Raw genomic sequence first — 19,128 nt, forward strand, 5'->3', positions numbered from 1 at the left:
ATAAAGAACAGTTCTACTTATCGATAAACTTAATTTTATGCAAAATCACGGATCAGAGTAGCCCTTTTCTAACCTTAGCTGACCAACTGTACAATACAAATTTTTCATAGGTCTGACGAAGCCATGCCTTATTATTATCTGAGTGTTATCCATCTACTCTACATTACGTTTAGAAATTATATTCCGCAGCGGGATCGGTAGTAGATAACACGCGTCTATCGATGAATTAAATTTAATCGATATTCATCAATATTTATTATCTTAATATAAATATCTCAGTATTTGTAGATATTGCACACGTCATCGTTCGTCTTGTAAAATGCGTGATGCTCACGGAAGATTCAATCTTAAACAGCTGTTAGCCAGGCGCGGTTCTATATACTTATTCAAACATCGACTGAAAATCTGGCACAGGCCAACTGTTTGTATTCCTACTGTGGTTGCTCTCTTGGACCCTGACGGAGTACTCGGCGTCTTAAAACGCAACCCACATGGTTTCTGCTTGCGGCGTCCAAGCAACAACAACAACAACAACAACAAATTATGAACGTTTCGAGAATCTTTAACGGAACTTCTTGGGACTTCTAACGGACAAATTGCCCACTAACACGCATTCGTACTCGTCGCGCGAATATCTCACTATGCCTGTGTGTGTCACCCATTTAACGTACGCTTAAAAGCTACTTTGTCCTATACCCACTAATATAGAGCGATACGTAATTAACTTACTTAGTAAACGGCCAAGTTGTTCGGTAACCCCTCAATGCCGCACGCAGAGGACAAACGTTTCAGACTGTTTACTGCGGCCAGTAGCCTTTAATCGAACCGTTCATTCTTTTTGTAACGCAATGAACCTCATTGTTGATTCATATGACTGTACGAAGCAGCAAGAGATGCCGCTGCTGACAGCTAACTCCTATTGCTTTTTATTGTTCTGTGGACATCTGAGCTTCTTGAGAGCGATGTTGGGTGGACGTTAACACTGGTTGTTGACGAACTCTCGTATTCGCAAAATGGTCAAAGAAAGGGACCATTTAAAAAAGCCTTCGATTAAAAGTTCGACTAAATCGTTACCTCCAATTCTGCCGCAGACAAATGCTGCGTAGCATGTGTGATAAAGCAAGTTTTGTATCACAGAATCGCCCGATGTTCAAGCAGGTGAAGACACTATCGTATGAGATAGGATCTTTTGTTAGCTAATTTTCTGGCCACGAGTAGTCTCTGAGGCGTCAAGCCTTTAAAGAGACGAACATCGTAAACATAATACTTAGTATGTCTGAAAAATTAATATTTTCAATCTAATCAATGACTGGGTGTGTAAGGATTAAAGAAACTATTTATGTTTCTTTTATAAGTTTGCGTGCTATTCGGCCATACAGTACTTCATAGACAATCTACTTCGGAAGGCAATCAATAGAAGATAATTTCTTCAACGAAGGACCTTTTTGCCAAACTGCGTGCTTTTGATATACGCTCAAGCATCCACACAAACGTCGAGCGAAGCCGGAAAGATCGTACGATATAAAAAGCGTATGAGATTCATCAACTCTTTCAGCATTACAAGACCATGACACAAGAGCTTAGTTTTCTTCTCTCTCATGCAAAACAAAATCGTTAGCCTACAAACGCACAAGAGTTAAGACCGGTGCTGAAGGATTCTAGTGTGCGCTAAAGGGGTCTCGCCGTCCGACGAGAGCGCCCGGATGAGCGACTCGAGCATCGACCGCTTTTACCGTTGTGTGTTTTATATAGGAAAAGAGAAACAGAAGACTGGAATAAAAAACACTCTGCCACCAGGCTAAAGCAATCAGTTCATACATTAACTTGTGGAAGCGGTTTGTGTTCACTTAGATGCTAATCTAGTTACTTAGGTCAGTGCCGTACGCCAAGTTGAATCGCAGGTAAGTTACAGTTACACAGTTGGGTCCTTAGACGTTTCTTGTTCTTTTGACAATATGTTAGAAGAACAAATGCCCATCAATGGGCATCCGCTTTCGTGCTGTTTGCTATGTCGATTGGCTATTGCCTCCATGTATATCTGTCTATGTTCCACTTGGTTTCAGTTCACAGTATTTGGTTAGGCAAATGCGGTTTGCCCCATGCATTCCATAATAATGAAACCCTAGCTGGATCGCCCAGACCAGTGGGGGGTATCTACTACCGTTCTCCCCAGGCGCTCTAATACTCCCTCTTCTCATTGCACGATTCTCTTGTTGATTCATGCTCTCTTCCTGTTTGTGTCGCGCCTCTACCCCCCATTCTCCTCTTTCACTTTCTCTCTGTACCCTCATATCCTGTAGCTCCCGGCGGTTCTTTACCTTTGGAACATCGGAAAACCGTGCACGTCGCGACGTAAATGCATGATATGTGCCTGTGCATTTGCGTCTGCGTGCCTCCGTATGTGTAATGTCTATGCGTGTCTTTGTGCTCGCTCGGGCCATTACTTGATAAAGAGTCGTTGGTTCGCGCTGCTGTCGTCGTTTGCGTTGTCGACACCGTCGTCAGCAGACCATTTGCTTGCTGTAGCTGATACCACGTTTACCGTCACTGCAGTAGCGGCCACTGTCACCGTTAGGCCATCTCAGCTACAGAGATCATTCATTGTATGAACGAATGTGCGTATTGGTTGACCTATTGTAGAGCCATATGCGGAAGAGTGCCCGATTGGTGCCAGGCCATATGGGAAAAACTATGGAGGCCTCGCATTCTCCCTGGGGCAGCAAGCGCATACAAACGAAAACGCGCAGGCCTATTGAGATCGAAGGCCATTGAAGGATAGAGCAGACAAGCGCCAATAGCTGTTTTTGCAGTTTCGGTCGTTACGACGTTGAGATCGAGTTCGGTGGGCGCGATACGCATAATTGAACCTGTAGAGGCTGTAGGACAAATGTATTTATTTTAATTGGACAAGATGAGGGTAGGTAGTAATGCAAGCGGCAATTTTTACCCAGACTTTACGGACTACGATTAATTAGGCGAACCGAACTAAAGTTACAGTTGGAGTTTGGCCTAATGGTTTCAGCTATCAAGGCGTTTGCAGTGTTCCCTTTATATAATCAATACTAGAAAGAAGTTTTCCGTAACCAATGATTAGCTGACCTCTCTATGATAGCTTTCGGTACTTGTGTGTTGCATCGTTCTAAAGGCCTGTCAGGCAATGATGTCCGATACAACAGAAGTAGAGGTTCCATAATTCTGGTGTTGGAATACGGAAGACTATAATGTGCATATGCTCAAATTTGGACCTAAGCCACCTCTGCGTTTTCCAATTAGTATACAAATACGTTACCACTGCAACATCGCGGAAGCATAACGTTTGTACTGCGCGTCCCAGATCTAGGATAGGCTCGGTTTCCATACAAGCCCAAGCCAACGAAGCTATATAAGCAGAAGCATGTATTATGCGTAATACTAAGGGCTAATTAAGAGGCGGGCAGTACTTACCGTCTGGATTGCTACGATGCAATTTTTTCATCTTTAAATAATTGTCTAACATTTCGATATCGCAGTTCGCAACGCCGAGCTATCTTAGATGATATACAAATGCTTAACGAGATCTAACCAACACGTACTGACGATGTTTTTGTCGCTTTTTCCTCGCAAGTGTTATAGAAAGCCTGTCCTATTTAAGAGATTTTTTGTCGTGATCAATCGATTGATTAAGTGTCTAGTCTATCTAATAATGGTAACGATCAACTATAGAGGATATGTTTCTATTATAATGAATAGTCACTATGCGTTCTTGTTAGTCTAATATGAATAGGGAAAAAGCGGACAATGCTGTTCACATTCTAGCCAGGCTTATTTTATATGACTTACGCGTACGTATGCTTAAAGACGACCAGTGAGAATGGACCGATCAACCGATTTTCCAATGTAAATAGAATGTTGCACTAGAGCTGGCTGTCGCTCGTATTACGCTCTTCAGTCGTATGCATGGCCTCACCCAAATTCCCATCGCTCTCAACGTGACTAGACGACTCTCGTAAATGCTTAAGATGGTGCGGGAGCACTGCAGCCTGCGCAGCCCGCGGAAGACGCAGGTACTCTGGTTAGTGATGGTCTTCGCGCGTGCCGCAGCATCGAGATAGGTCCTCACCAGCATTCCTTCACTGCTGAGTCGGCTCGACGACTAACAAATATAGCCCTCTGCACACGGGCGTTTCGTCCCGCAACTATACTGGCAGACACTCTCATAGCCACAGGGCTAATTTATGGGGACACATATGTCAAACCAATGGGTACTACCGCCTCCAAGTGGTACCCCAATAGGATACTTCTCCTGACGCCGACGCCACCCCACAGCAATTCCCCGCGCACATTGGAAGGACTCGTTCCATGGCTGATTGCTCGCACCGGGACGTGGCGGAGACCCGTTTCACTTGAGTGCCACAATTCTTCGAAACTGGGACTACGCCCTGGGAGTTGGAGTTTTGACAAAGCGCGACAGGGAAGCGACAAGCGCGGAAGAACATTTAGACGCTTAGAAATGCATTTTTTAGAATGCTAGTTCAAAATGTGTATGATGTTTTTTAGCTAGGTATCTGAAATACCATAAGCCAACGGTATGATATTTATGGCCGTAACATACGTCGTTAACGTGCAGCAATCAAGGAGTTCCGCTGTACTATGCCCATTATATTCACTGCCAACTAAGCTGCCGTTTCTTAATAATAATTCTAGACGAAACAAGACAAGCCCAGAAAGATGGACCGGAAAGTACAATAGGATCGCGTTATCCAAACGTTTAGTGCGATTGCATGTTAACCGGCTGTCTCTGTGCTAATAGCATTATTTGTTTTCCTAAAGGAAGTTCAAATCCAGCGGTGGGATAGATGTGTTTAAATAAAACTGCGTTATATCCGCACGGTAAATGGGCGAAGTTGGCCTTTACTAGAGGTTTCTCTCTATTGTTGGTAACATACTAATCTGTCAGCTTCGATATGCAGGTACAATTTAAAGCGGGAATTATGACGATTGACACACGAGATCGGGGAACTGAAAAAGGGTTGCTGCTATAGCGGTAAAAGGGGTCATTAGCAGATCGTGGCGTAGGATTCAAGGATAAACAGTTCGGTCTGTGTTTCTCTAAAAGTCACTCGTTCTTTGTGAGAGCGAGGCGAACATAGACCACTTCGGCGATGGTTATTATGTAAAGCGAAATTCTTCGAAAGTAAAAGTAGCGCAAAGTCAATTATGGGGTTCGGCCTCGAAGTGCTTCGTTGAAAAATCAAGGTCAACTACCCTACAGGAGGATTCGATGTGTCCTTTTTATTCTTTTTCGCCTCCGCTGTTGTAAGCTACCTTCCGATCCAGCCACTCGAGTTACATGTTTCTAACATATTGTACTGAAGCTTCATTTTATTCGAAGCTCTTTTGCTGAATATGTGAACGATTTTATATCTGGAAAAAACGGAGGCTGGGGGTGGGGAAGATAACCGTCCATAGCTGCTCAGTTACTAAGTAACTGAAGCGTAATTGCCCATATTCGCAAAAAAAAGCATTGAATTTCACTTTCGTAATCACATACACCATCTATTTGTTTTGCCTCTTAGGCCGAGATAGAAAATGCGTATGTATTGCTCGTATAGAAATCATATTTAGAAAACATCATGGGTTCCATGGAGGATGAGCATATGGCTCGGTGAAAATGTGCTGTTTGCCACCATACAACATATGGGGGAAAATAGCGCAAATCGCGGTCGAATACGTTAGGCAGACGACAGTATCGATTAACTTACATGTGAACAGAATTTGCGGAAGAAGATTTACCCTCCATGGCATCATTGAGACGCATATACTTATTCTCCGATTGCTTCGAACAGCATCAGGCTTATACGTGCGTAGCTGGTAGTCGTCCAGTCGGTTATCATCAACACAGAACAATACAGTTATCGCTCACAAACGGCAACGCCAGCGTCGGCAACGTTATATTGCGGTGCGGCGCAGCGCAGCGCGGGACAGAGGTTTCATTCGTTATCTTCAAGCTAGAAGCAGATGGCAGTTGTGAAGAAGGTGGTTTAGCGTTGACCTTGATAACATTAGGCACACAGATATGCACACACTAGTCGTAGAAATAAAAGCACACTGAGACGTAATATTCTTTCTATGCTAAAGTATGAATACCGTTATTTGGTTCCAATGATAATGTTATAACGAGAACAAAGAACTCAGCAGGCAAGTGAGGAGGAACCATAGCCGCCTCAATGGGCATGGCGGCAAAGGGCAAAAAAATAACAGCGTTTGAGCGTAAATACGCGCGCAGACACTTTAAAATGGGTGAGAAAGAGGAAAAATCGGAAAGAGAGAGAGAAACCGTTCTATGTTTTCCGCTTGCTCTGGAGGAGCAGACGGCGTAGAGAAGGTCAGTGGATCTCCACAAATTCTAAATTGGGCAAACGTAAAATATTCACTAAGGAATGGAGAAACAGCGTACAACCAAGTGCGCCAAAAATGGATAGGACTGACGGCGGTATTTACGAAGTGCATCCTAACATATTAGAGAGGAAAGGAGGAAGGCGGGTTGCGAGCGAAAAACGGGCAAAGAAAGGTTGTATCATGGATCCAATTTTACGAAAAAAAAAAAAAAAAAAAAAAGGAGAATATTTACAATAGACTTTGCAGACTAAGCTAAAACTTGCCGGATATCTACGATAGCTACGGTCAACGATTGAAGCGAGCCTACAGCTTTTACAGATCCCATATGTACGATTGTGAACGTGTTCGTTGTTCTATTAATCTCCCACAAACTCAAGTAGCACAAGTGGTCATTGTGCTAATAATGATAATGTCAAACATGATCACCAGCATTCGCTACCCGTGCTCAGAGATGATAGTCTACTACCGGGCACGCTATTCGGGTTTAAAACATCAAGTTCAAAGCCCGAAGATGTTCCGGCGTAAATAAGACCCCTGCAAAGTTCCACTGTTTCTGTTCTAAGGGCTCTGCCGTTATAGACGGTCTTTGCTAAAGGTTAATTATGATAATCGAACCAGCAAAAAAGCATCAAGCATATACGAGCCAATTCCATACCTATAATAATGTCACTCCGTGCTACAGTTAACGACATGGCTAATACTTCTAATATTTTTTGCTAGCGAACGTCAACAAGGTAAGCGGCAGTATCACTTCGGGTTTGCATGTCAGCACAGTGCTGTATTGACGTCGACGTTCACAAAGGAACCAACGAGTAAAGTCGGACGAAGCCCACAAAACTCGCCATAGTGGCGCTAATCCCTGGTAACAAATGGAAGCACTTCACTATTTCGCGGATGCCTGGCGGGGTCCAGTGAAGAAGCTTTTGCATGAACGGCTGGCCAGCGAGCCTCGCCGTAAACCTCCACGACGTCGTCGCCGCCGCCGCCGCCGCCGTTGCCGGGGTCAAGCTTGCCTCTGCGAAAAGCTTGGTGGATAGACTCAAGTAACCCATAGCAATCAAGGCAGGTGTCTTTTGCTTCGCTCACCACTTCCCATTGGCGCTAAGACCTCCTGTGCTGCAAATGAACCCCTTGCGAAAGTCCTGTGCTGAGCCACGCCTATAACACTACACAAGCGGGGGTATTCCAGGAGCAGGGAAAGAGGCTTAGACCTACCGTTGAACTTCGTCCGAACCCCCCTTCCCCTCCCCCCCCCCCAGAACGGTATCAAAAGCTCTCTTTTAGTACCAGTTGGATTTTGATAAGGTTATCGGGGTATAACAAGCAATTTTTCATATAATTTTATGTGGTTAACATCTTACGTCGAGTAGAATTGCTAGATCAGTCCCCGAAAAAAATCTGCTCTATACGATATTCACGGTGCGATAATATTCTGTACTAGCATGCATAGGCGCTAATTTCTTCTCAGCTTCTGTTTTTCATTACTGCAGTTGTAGGCAATCGACCTTTCTACCGGAACGATCATTCTAATCTGAAACGGACATTCTTATATACTATTCATTGGTGAGCGGGTATTTTTAGCTAGTAATAATAACAAAATGGTTTGGCTCGACGCTTATCAGTGTCGCCATGATGCACTTCGGTAGCTTTTCAGATATCGCGTCATGTCGGCTTTATGAGTTGGTGGTTCGTTTTAATCAAAACTAGAGCGGCCCTAGTGGCACCTCTCGGTATGAAAAACATCGTTCTCGCTTTATTGTCGCACAAGCTGCCGTCCTGTGTTGTTCTAAATCGGCTCAAAATAGCCCTACCAGTTCTTTCCGTGGGCGCCAATAGCAACTGTAATAACAAAGAACGGAGTCGTCTGCCTTCTAAGCGGCTAAGTGAAATCCAGCGTGATGGTACCGCTGCTACTGTAAACAAGGAAGCACAAGCATTTTGACCGCTTACCCGTCTCGGCCGGTGAGTGGCGCCCTTGGGAGCGGCTATAGACCCGCTGCTCAAACGGGTCCCAAGTTAGCCGTAACGAAGTTCTTTTTCATTGTTGAAACTCAACTGTTTAGTTCCGACAGTATACACTTTTGTGAGTCGCCCTGCCCTTTCACGTGACCTTTTTTTGAAAGATACTTTTATCATCTGGCCGGGACGTTTCGAAACATGGACCTGGCTGAAGTTAGGACTTCCTGGTGGCTATCCGTTTTGGGTACTTTCACATTTATTCTACGGTAAACACAGCGACGGAGAATAAAGTCAAGGATAACTTTCGACTTGTGATAATTAATTGAAATTACCGTTAAATTAGATCAGTCGTTCAGAGCCCTCACCTACAAAGCTTTATATATAGCAAGTCAACAATGGACTGTCTTTGCTTGCGCTCAACATAAATTTGGTATTTCGTTTCAAATAAGGACCTTTGGCGCTGCTGATTAGGCCGAGATACGTAGTTTGGTTCAACGGAATGAATTTATGCTGATCATTTGTTTCCGTTACCCTTATATACTCTATAGGAAACATACAGAGCATGAGAAATGGCCTGGCAACATCGTTGCTTCGAAGATACTTCACTGGCAAGACGAAAACAAGCGTACTCCATGATGTCGTTAATAGCTCTGGCTGTTCGGCAAAGGTCGTCTAATTCCTTCGTGCTGCCATACGTATCACATGAGCTGACCAGTCAGTCGTAGGAGATTGTTTTTTCAATGCGTCTTGGAACACACTCGTGCTTTACGACACAGCGTATCACATTTGCTATAGCACTATAGCAGAGGCTTTTCCTTTCTACAGTGCACTAGTTAGTTTCGTTTCAATCTAAGGTCCAGCAGACGACGCAGGTCGAGTCGCGCTTGCCTTCCTTGACCCACCCAGTAAGAGAATGCCTGTGTTCGTGTTGGGCATTAGTTCATTAGAGCTTGTGGAACACTTGTTATGCCGCCGCCTTCATCGTGGATACGACTAGGGTAGACGTTTGGCATCAACGTAGTTGCTTCATCAACATTAACCCGAATAGTACTAATGATTATTATTAACAACATCTTGCTTACAACTCCAAGGTACAATTAACATACTGTTGAGAAGATGGGAGGAACCAAACACGCCAGCGCAGGGCGGGCGGGAACAGGCTCTCCAAATACAGCGAACTGGTTGGGGAAGGAACTTGACGAGAAATACTGACATCCGTTCTCCATATATCTCCGTCGTTCTCCCTTATACTCCCTCCATATCTCAAGACGTCTCTGGAGAATAACTAGCACATTGAAACTTCGTTTTAATAGCTACTTGCTATTTCAACTGGTCGAAAAGGTTTAGTATGATTCGTAGTTCTCGCTCTAATCATAGAACGAATCTGACCAAAGTTTTTAGATCTGCCGACGGGACCTTGCTGTCCTGCTCTATTTTTTGGCGACGAGATCGATCGATCTCCAATCGTTCGCCAGTTCATACTCCTCATGCGAATGTCCGACTGAATGAGGCACTCGTGCTACTGCTGTGACCGTTGTTTCGCTCAAACTTGTACGCGCTCCATGAAGTTTATTCTGGCCAGCTTCATACTCATGTGAATATGAAGCTGGCTTGAATAAAAACACATAGCATGGGAAGAGGCAGTGATCACATCGTCGTTGCCTAGTAATCGTTCGGTTTCGGATGTGTAAAATTTCGTCTAGTTGTCCTATCTAGAAACAGGTACCACTAAGCCTGTCCGGAGATACGATTTCCGCAAATGCAAAGGCGAGACATAGGCGATGCGATGTTTACTATGCGTCTTACCTTTTTAGATTGACGCAGTTGCTTTTCCTGTATCAAACATATTTGTTTGTTGGAAAGCTAATATCTCTTTTCTTGAGGATGCGTGGTCTGTAGCAATTTGCTGATTGCGTTGGGTACCTCATCAGTGTTTGGGTACAACTATCGAACAGATTCAGCTTTATCCAAGTGGAACAGATGTAGACATATTGCCCTGCAACTTAGACGGTCAGGGGTTTTTCGTCTGTCCTTCCCGCCATTTGTTTGTCTGTTCCACAGGGCTGTGAAAACAGTGAGCAAGCAAACGTCTATTGGTAATCATCGTCGCCGTCGTCGTATAAATATCTGACGAATATAGCCAGCCAGCCCCTGCGGCTGCTCGTCCGTAGTTTAACATTTCCCTCGAGAAGCAATAAAATACGTCATAAAAACAGCTTCATGTCATCGCTTTATGCCCTCACTGTACCGATAGGTTGCAATGTGGGCATTTGAACGAGCCCTCAAACGGGCCCGATTTTAGATGGGGGCTGGAGAGCGTCCCAGAAAACCGCTGGCGTATATTAAAAACCTACTATATCTTTATCTTTACCAGATGGAATAACTCAGTTGTGAAAATCCGTATAAACAAGTAAAGTAGAAAAAGAACATTTCTGCGAAATGAGCTATAACGGCTGCATTTAGAACGAAACAATGAGGTATCGAGTCATCTATACAAACTTTCACGTAACATATGTGAGTGTATATGAACACCTTCCATATTTCAACATTTCAGCTGCACAAATACTAGATCGGCATCTAAAATAACCTCCTATAGACTATATATTTTTATATTTCTTACATTTACTTCGATTGACTATGACTCAGCGCGCGCACGCGCACGCGCACGCGCCTGTGTCATGGCCATTGTAGTAGTGGAATCGAAAACGACTCTCGGAGACAGCCGGAGGTTGTGAGGCACTCCAGGCTGAGAGCCGGCCTAAAGAAAAAAGTGTGTACTTGTCAGACTTATCATGTCTAGGCACATAGAGTGCTTATTACAGTGCACCTATAGGCAACGAGCCGGCAAACTGTTGACTTTTTGAAGAGGATACAACACGCACACAAAGTTTGCTGTCCGCTGGGCCGTAAGCACCAGCTGGGATTGGACACTGCGTGACTCCACAGTAGAATTTGAAGGTGTATTTAGCCATTGTCACAGTTGTTGATGCTCTCGCCAGCTGTAGGCTCGGTGCTTTTCCGAGCTTCACCGATCAAATGAAGTTCGGGTGTTAGACCGCTGCTGTCGTAGCATGGATAAGGCACGAAGTTTGGATTCGAGCAACGTTCAGTAATTTTTCGAATTGTCTGAGATAATAATATCGGCACGCTCTTCGTAGCTCTGATATCATAGGGCATGAATATTCTCACACTGTTCACTTATGATAAAACGGAGATAATTACGCGCCTTAGGCCGTTAGCGGGAAATTGATTCTGAGGAGTTTCAGCCTTCAGGCATGCAAAAAATAGATAACAAAGCATCTAGGATTCGATATAGATTGCTGGACGCAACGTAGCTCGGTTGCGTGACTGCGATTCATTTATAGATGTAAAAATAGAAATTGTTTCTAGTAAAAATCCACATTCAAAGAGCTTCATAGAATCTGTCATTGACGCGCAGTGGACAAGCAAACTGGCGCCGTGAATAACATGTCGCTATGTTCACAAAACAGGATTATCAATTTGAGTTTCCAATCCAAACATTCCGCTTAAACGATTTTTGCCCTGTGCGAGCGATGTACACGACTCCCTCAAGGTCTGTAAATCTGGCCAGCTGATCATACGAAGTCGGAGCTCCCACGGGATTTTCAAGATCAGTAAGTCGGGTCAAGCTGAAAGCTATGCCGACTTGTTTTTATTAAACCCATGTCGGCGTGTTGCGGGTCAGGTACGCGGCATTACCGGAAGTATACGTATGATCTTCTGCTTACGAGATTATAAGCCTTACCGAATCTGCTGGCGCAACATCTATTATTTTCTTGTAATCTGCGCAAAGGCATTTTTTTTTTAAATTTTTGAAAAATATCGCATTTTACCGGCTTTTGTTGCCACATAGATAATCGTATTTGACATGCATACAAATGCTATATTAAAACGATGCTGAGCGTCAACATAGAAAACATTCTGTATGCGTAGTATCGACGCTAAAGTAGCAAATTACACAATACCGAGCTGACTGGTTTAGAATGTTCCAAATACAAGGTCTACCTTTACATTGGTATAGAGTTAGTATTATAAAGGTCATATCCGAAATTGGTTTGCTCGACATTTTACGAGTTTGACGATAAGCGAGGACTTACAATCAGAGCTTGTGAATTGTGAGCGACTATAGAGGTACGCTCCCTTTCAAACGAGTCCGTTCCGCTCCCTTCTAAATATACCATGGATGGCTGCGGATGCTCCTAGACTATGCCTAGATAAATTCAACTCGGGAGTAGCTCGTGCAGCTGGCCGAAGTCGTGCCGTTAAAATAGAAACACGGGATCGACAAAAATGTTCGGACAAAATTTCAATCGCGTAAATACTGAACATACTCTGTGTTATAGTTTAATGACGATTCCAAGCTCATGCGACGAAGCGCGTCGACTACGGCCCATTGGAGACGGAGTTCCGTGAAGGATGATTTTGAGACATTATGCTGACGTAGTGAGAGCAGCCAAACTAGGCTGGCTGGGTCAAATGAATTTACGATAGCTTCGACGGTGCGCAGGTCTGAAAACAGGAGTGACGTGTCCTTAGATCAGTTACTGTGACATTTATTATACTTAGTACCCAGCTGAAATTTGCGAATTTCAACAAAGAAGATTTCGAAGCCCAACGAAGAACACTAGAGGCTAAGTTTGATTAGCGTATTAAATTATCTAAAACACAGTTTTAGCACTTTCCGATAAAATTCTACCGTCCAAACCCGACGAAACTTATTCTAATCGGTAGAAAAGTATTCCGTATATCGAGCCCACCTATATATTATCTCACTATTAAAAGTGATTCTTGTTAAAATCTACCTGTACAACTAACTCGTCCCAAAGGGCTGGGTCTAGGCTAGTAAAAGACATCACACAGCTTTATTCTATGCTATCGTCCGCACGCGAGGACGCTTGCTAGGCCGAAAAAGTGTATAGCGATCACCTGGAAGTCCCTGGTCATACTATATACAGCTATAATTACTACTAGTTTAGCGGCTGCTTTTTCTTAAGCAGGCTCATTTGCCTTTTTTTTTTTTTGCTCGGCTATATGATGCTTTTTCGTGCAACATACCATTTAACCCTGGAGTCGAAATATACGCATGAATAGGCCTAACTTCAGCATCATCTTGCTCCTTGTGTCTCGCTTACCGTACCAATGTACATTTGAACCAAGTCATTGATTTCGAATGTATGATTTGCAATAGCGATGGGCAAGTGGTAGGGGAACGTCGACCCTTAAAAATGCTCGGTTACAATGAATCTTGTGGAGGGGCTTTTGACAATATCAACGCGATGACCAGGATCAAAAAATGAATAGGTTCAGTTTACTTTGATATATGGATTGCGAAGTATAACGTTTTCCATCTTGAACCGACGCGTCACCACTTATTCCCGCGTTGACAAAGCATCAAGTTCCGACACAGTCATAAGTTAGTTATCTAATCACAAACACTTTATTTATTCTTCACAAAGCTAGCTATCGCCAATTATCTGTTGAACATCTTTGTACTGCTATAAAAACCTATTGTATTTAATAGGCAAAATACGCTCAGTATAAATACAACTTGAATTGAATAAAACTTGAACCACTTCCGATAAGTAGCATCGATACATACGCAATATTTGTATTGCTGAACAACCACAAGGCTTTATACTACAACTTTAAAGTTCCATATTCATCCGTACATCTCTGCGTCTTTGTGTTCCCCTTCGCTCGTATCGCTTCGATAGCGCTCTGTAAATTGGGATACATCCATTTGTTAGTCGTTTCATCCCGTTCGTATTTGTCTGTGAGTCTCCTGGATATTGGTATATTATTATTATTATATTGATATGAGGGCCCGGAGCAGTAACTCTTGTGAGGTACTATCGAAGCGCAGTGCCTTATGGCGGGCATCATGCCTCCGGCGAATTCGCCGCCGACGATCAGTGAACAACCTTTGCGCCGTTCCACACAGTACTATACTTCCTTTTTTTTTTAATATCGCGATTGGTTTCTGTAATACTTGCGTATACACACACTAACTACTCACTGCTAGTGCTCCGAAGCGAGGAAAGCCGGAATTCGCGATCAACTAGGGTGCCGTCGTTTTTCAAGGTCGATGCATACTTTTGGTCAAACAGATACCAGTGTTACTATAGATGCCTCCCTGAAAAGGCTAACTTACCGTAATGCTATATATATTCTGTACTCTGTGACAAGACTTCAGTTACTCTGCCAGGTCTTCGGTAAGGGGTTTATCAACCAATTTGTCGCTCTAAGAGACTTCAAGTAGCAATCTAATGATTCTAGATTAAATGCATATAAGCCGGACAACACAGGTTTTTTAATGAAAAGATCTCACTCTGTTACTGGCTGAGTTTATTTTTTATGCAGCAACGCTCGAGTGATGCTCATGATGATGACAATTACGATTATCAGAGACAACTAGTCATTTTACTAGGGGACAAACGATCGTGCTTAATAAGCGTGTTCGTATACGATCTTCTACAGAAGAACATTGTGATTGATTATCAGAAGCTGCTTTACTTAATGATCTTATAAACTATATTAGCGAGAGTAACTACACTTATTGGTGTATGTTAAACGTGCGCGTCTTCATTATTTCTAGATTGAAACCAGCGTGCTGGAAATTTTTTATTGTTTGTACTACCACTGGCGGCGTACCGTGTTCTACCACGGTAGAATACGGTACGCCGCCAGTTTCCCTTTTTAAGACATGAAACTAGAAATCACACAAATTCAAATTTGTAGCATAAGGCTATTGTTCGATCTGAGCTGAGAAATTCAAAAGATGTGGCATATTCGATTGATCAAACAATGTCTAATGACAACGAATGCCGCTGATACCTGTTACGAAGAAACGTGTCAGCTCGCGCACGGCGGTGTCATCGAAATTGCTGATTTTCCTGTTTGACATCTGGTCCTGCTCTGGTGGACAGCACAGATTCGCAATCAGGCAACACAATCGTGCCTATGGCAACGGTGCCCTTTAAATGAGGTTTTTTTCTGGTAATAATTGCGGAAACTCCCTCTTGAGTAGTTCGCACGTGTTCCCATCTGTGCTGGACCCAGTTTGTGAGGAAACCATTTTCAGCTGTCCTTCTTCATCTTTGATGCTTTTGCTGCAATTTCAAGTTTTAAAGAGTCTCATACTGAGGCAACGTAGAGCGCATTGTCCATGCTCTGTTTTTTCAGAAGGTACTGCGATAACAATAGCTCTTTTGTTAGTTTAAGACCTTGAAATGTAGTCGCCCCTTTGTGGTCCTCAACCTCAAAATTTCTCTTCTTAAACTAATTGCACCAGTACCGAACTGTTTGTACTGTTTAGCTAGAGACCTATTTACCTACTGAATCAGGTTCTTGTTTGGTTGAAGGCCCATTTGCCCAATTTGCCCGAATTTTTAACAGATTCTACCAGCACTGTGACGTTTAAGGAACAAAGGCTAAATAAGTTTTTGTTCCTTAAAAGTCAGAGTTAAGCTAAGCCACTAAACATATCCTCCTCCCACACTTATTACTCAATAGCTATTACTTGTATTCGCAAATGGGGCCTTTATAATAGAACCTGCACAGGAAGGAAATATCATTTGCTACAGCTATATCCCTATGTACGGAACGAATTAGTAATACACACTTTAACAAACCCTAATTATTTTTTCGTAATATATTTTTTGCAAAACGCGATAACTTGATAATGTAAACTATTCTGCCAGCCCCGGCGTAGTATATTATCGGTGCGACCATGCAAAAGTTAAAATATAATTAACAAATATTTACAATCCAAACGAGGAGGTAAGTCGTCGGTTTTTAACTAACAAACAAACAAAGCCCTAAATTATATTAAAATGCAATACAGATCGAGGTACAGGAACGTACTTCCTCTATGAACTTCTGGTCAGTGTGCATCAGAGTGGTCAGAGTATTGAGCAAATGTTATTCTAACATAAAATTTAAAAAATCAAGTCTAAATTCGAGTGTTGGAATTTTGGACGGCAGCAGATTTTACAATAGTTAAACGTGCTAGGTTTAACATTTTTGCTAAAATGCGTTAAACAGGTAGAAGAAGGTATACGTAGAAAGATGCTACAAAAGCTGAAGGATAAAGTACAGGTGAAGGCAGAAACGGACCTCAAAGCAGTTTCTGCTTCGCTAAAATAGAATAGCATGGATTGGGAACCGTGCGGGTTACTCTAATTCAATCCAAAGGATTCGGATAATATGTTAAATAATATACATGCATTTGTTACTTATGTTTATTAACTCACCCAAATGGGGCTGTTCTACTACTTTGAGAAACGTGATAGCTCACTCTAACTATTATTATTATGTTTTCATAGAACATTTGCACGAGAGGCTTATAAACGGGAGAAGGTCCTTCGCTTGCTGGCATCGCTTTCCACACTTTGCGTCAACTATGAACCAATCTTTCCTAATGGAACTTTATCCTGAAGCATCTCAACCTACTAGGGCTAAGAGACTTTAAAAGGTCTGGAAACAATTTGTTTTTTAGGTTTTCCGGCAGTGAGCTGTGTTGTTCGCAGCTAGCAAATAAATATTACTTCAACTATAATATAAGCTACGAGAACAGATCGAAGTCTCATTTCAGCTCAGATACTACATGCCTACTGCCATTAGTACATTTATACAGGGTTTATATAGATATACATTGAAACTGATCCGGTGGAGCAGGAAAGCGTCAACATATCTGAGTGAACTGCAGTCGCATCAAATAACGATTAGAAATTTTCCATCCGTATTTCTGTTCTGGTGGATTCGAGCAGTATCGGTCGCCACTTTTCTTATAGACCCGCGTACATCGGATGTTCTAACTTCATTGAAGGTGTAGAAGTGTGAAAAGGCGCATTCATACTGAAACATACTTATATCCGTCTATCTGCCTGTCAATTTCGTTTAGTCAGTCCATTGTGTCGATCAGAATTACGCACGTTGCACTAAACAAGCCAGTTCAACCCCTACGGGCTTCGTGCCAGATATATTGTACCCAGATGCATCATACTCTGATCCTGCCCGAACCCCACTCGCGACAGTATTATAGACAGCGGCGACTCATGCCAAAGAAAAGGGGATCACACTCGTATAGTACACAGCTCACATAATATAGTCGCATTAGGCTGCTGTGACCCAGATGTCTGCATCCAGTCATAAAACTAACGACAGCTAGAGCTCCCCCGTTCTATGCATTGTGGCAGCACCAGACAGGGTTACGCAGCAGCCGGCACCACTACCAAGTCGGTCGGCGTAGACAGACGTACGTAGAGTGCAGCTCGCTTTCTGTCGGCTGGGAAGCTTGGGCGACTTTGTCCGGAGACTTGGAGCACGTTAGACCATAAAGCTGAGCTTCACCGCTCCTTCCACTCGTTTACTGGGTTCATGCAGTACATAGCTACCGGTAAAACTCCGGCAAACGCAATCACAGGCGTCTCTAGTTGTAGTTTACCATTGCTGCAGTTGGTCAGAGAGTCGTCGTCGTCGTCGCATGTATTTGCCGGCCAGCAGGCGAATTTGGTGTACGTTTACCGTCTGCTACCCTTCACTCCCTGTAAGTGTTCGACCATACTACTCGCACATTTATTCGAAATATCGTTCGTACATAAAATGGATCTAGTTCGTATAACCTGCGTAAGTGGGCGGATCGATATTGTAAAATTAGTTCCGCTTTTAGCGAATCGCTCAAAAGCCATTAGAACTCACAGAATGGCTAGATGTACCGAAATCTTCAGTAGACAGACTACAGAGACAATCGAAACAACTTTACCCTATGCATATCGTATCACGCGTTACGTTTGCCATGACGTGGTTCCCTATGGGCGTCGTGTCCTCAACCATACAAAGGCAATTGGAAAGACGCTCACTATTTAATTGTTTCCATCCGAATTGGGCTAGCATTCACGCAGCTATCATCCATCAAATTCAAAGAAATAACTGCATAAGGCAGTGACGTATTCATAGCAGTTATGTACCGAAGTAGACAGACGGACTGGCCTGAGGTTATCTTCAGTAAGACCAGTGGAAAAAAGTCAAAGCTAAGGGCAAGGGCCACGTATAGAAGGTGATCACCTAGAATCATCACACAGGTGGTATTGATTGCTCTCCTAGCACTTTTATAAGTATGGACGAATACAGCAAGAAGAACCAATTCAACAACCACTAGTATGCATCTACCCCACGAGTGATTAAGTCGACGTGTACAGGAAGCATGTTGCGACGTTTTCGATATAATTATGTATAATGCACATCTGCAGCATAATGGGGAATATAATTTCGCCATTGCAAACAACAAACGCGCAAATCAGTGATAATCGACGTCAGACGTATTCATTATCTAACGTAAATTAATCTGAATGTAAGTTCAAAAAGGCCCGTGTTATTATTATTGTTCAACTTGTTTGACATTACGTACTTAAGCCCTTTGTTATCGCATTGTACGCATCGACGGCGGAAGCAGCCTAGGTTTACCATATTGTATCCATGTCATATGTCTATGGTAAGCTTTCAGTCGTCTGCGTCATGGGAGGCCGCTACCTCATGGACTCATCCCGCATTCTCCTGCTCAGTATTTGCTTTTTACTCTCGAGGGATTCAGAGGTTGAAGTGTCTTCCATCTCATTGTCATCGTCGTCGTTGGCATACTACTAGTAGTGTTAGTAGAATGCTTCGGCGGAAGGAAAGGGCGTGAGTAGTTAAATCCCGTAATCCTAGCCAGTCGACCCAGACTGTCGGCTGGCAGCCACGAGCCAGTCGGTTCGTCAACCCACCTACCCG

The 19,128-nt window shown here is 43.2% G+C and overlaps 2 long non-coding RNA genes across 3 annotated transcripts; both read right to left on the bottom strand.

The window, feature by feature from the left end:
• Positions 1-231: 231 nt before the first annotated feature.
• LOC111243164 (uncharacterized) lies at positions 232-10,373 on the bottom strand. 2 transcript variants are annotated; one of them, XR_002670344.2, is made up of 4 exons: positions 8,329-10,373; positions 5,742-5,987; positions 3,820-4,418; positions 232-2,876 (listed from the first exon to the last, which is right to left on the bottom strand). It is a non-coding gene; the product is annotated as an uncharacterized LOC111243164 (long non-coding RNA). The 2 variants fall into 2 exon arrangements; XR_002670343.2 differs by lacking the exon at positions 3,820-4,418 and having other exon boundaries at positions 8,329-10,368.
• A 3,300-nt stretch (positions 10,374-13,673) lies between these two features.
• On the bottom strand, positions 13,674-18,669 carry LOC147758841 (uncharacterized). Its single transcript, XR_015319043.1, has 3 exons — positions 15,193-18,669; positions 14,375-14,450; positions 13,674-14,076 (listed from the first exon to the last, which is right to left on the bottom strand). It is a non-coding gene; the product is annotated as an uncharacterized LOC147758841 (long non-coding RNA).
• Between the last annotated feature and the right edge of the window lie 459 nt (positions 18,670-19,128).

Source organism: Varroa destructor, unplaced genomic scaffold, assembly GCF_002443255.2.
Source record: "Varroa destructor unplaced genomic scaffold, Vdes_3.0 BEIS01000001.1, whole genome shotgun sequence".
In the NCBI taxonomy this organism is placed as follows: domain Eukaryota; kingdom Metazoa; phylum Arthropoda; class Arachnida; order Mesostigmata; family Varroidae; genus Varroa; species Varroa destructor.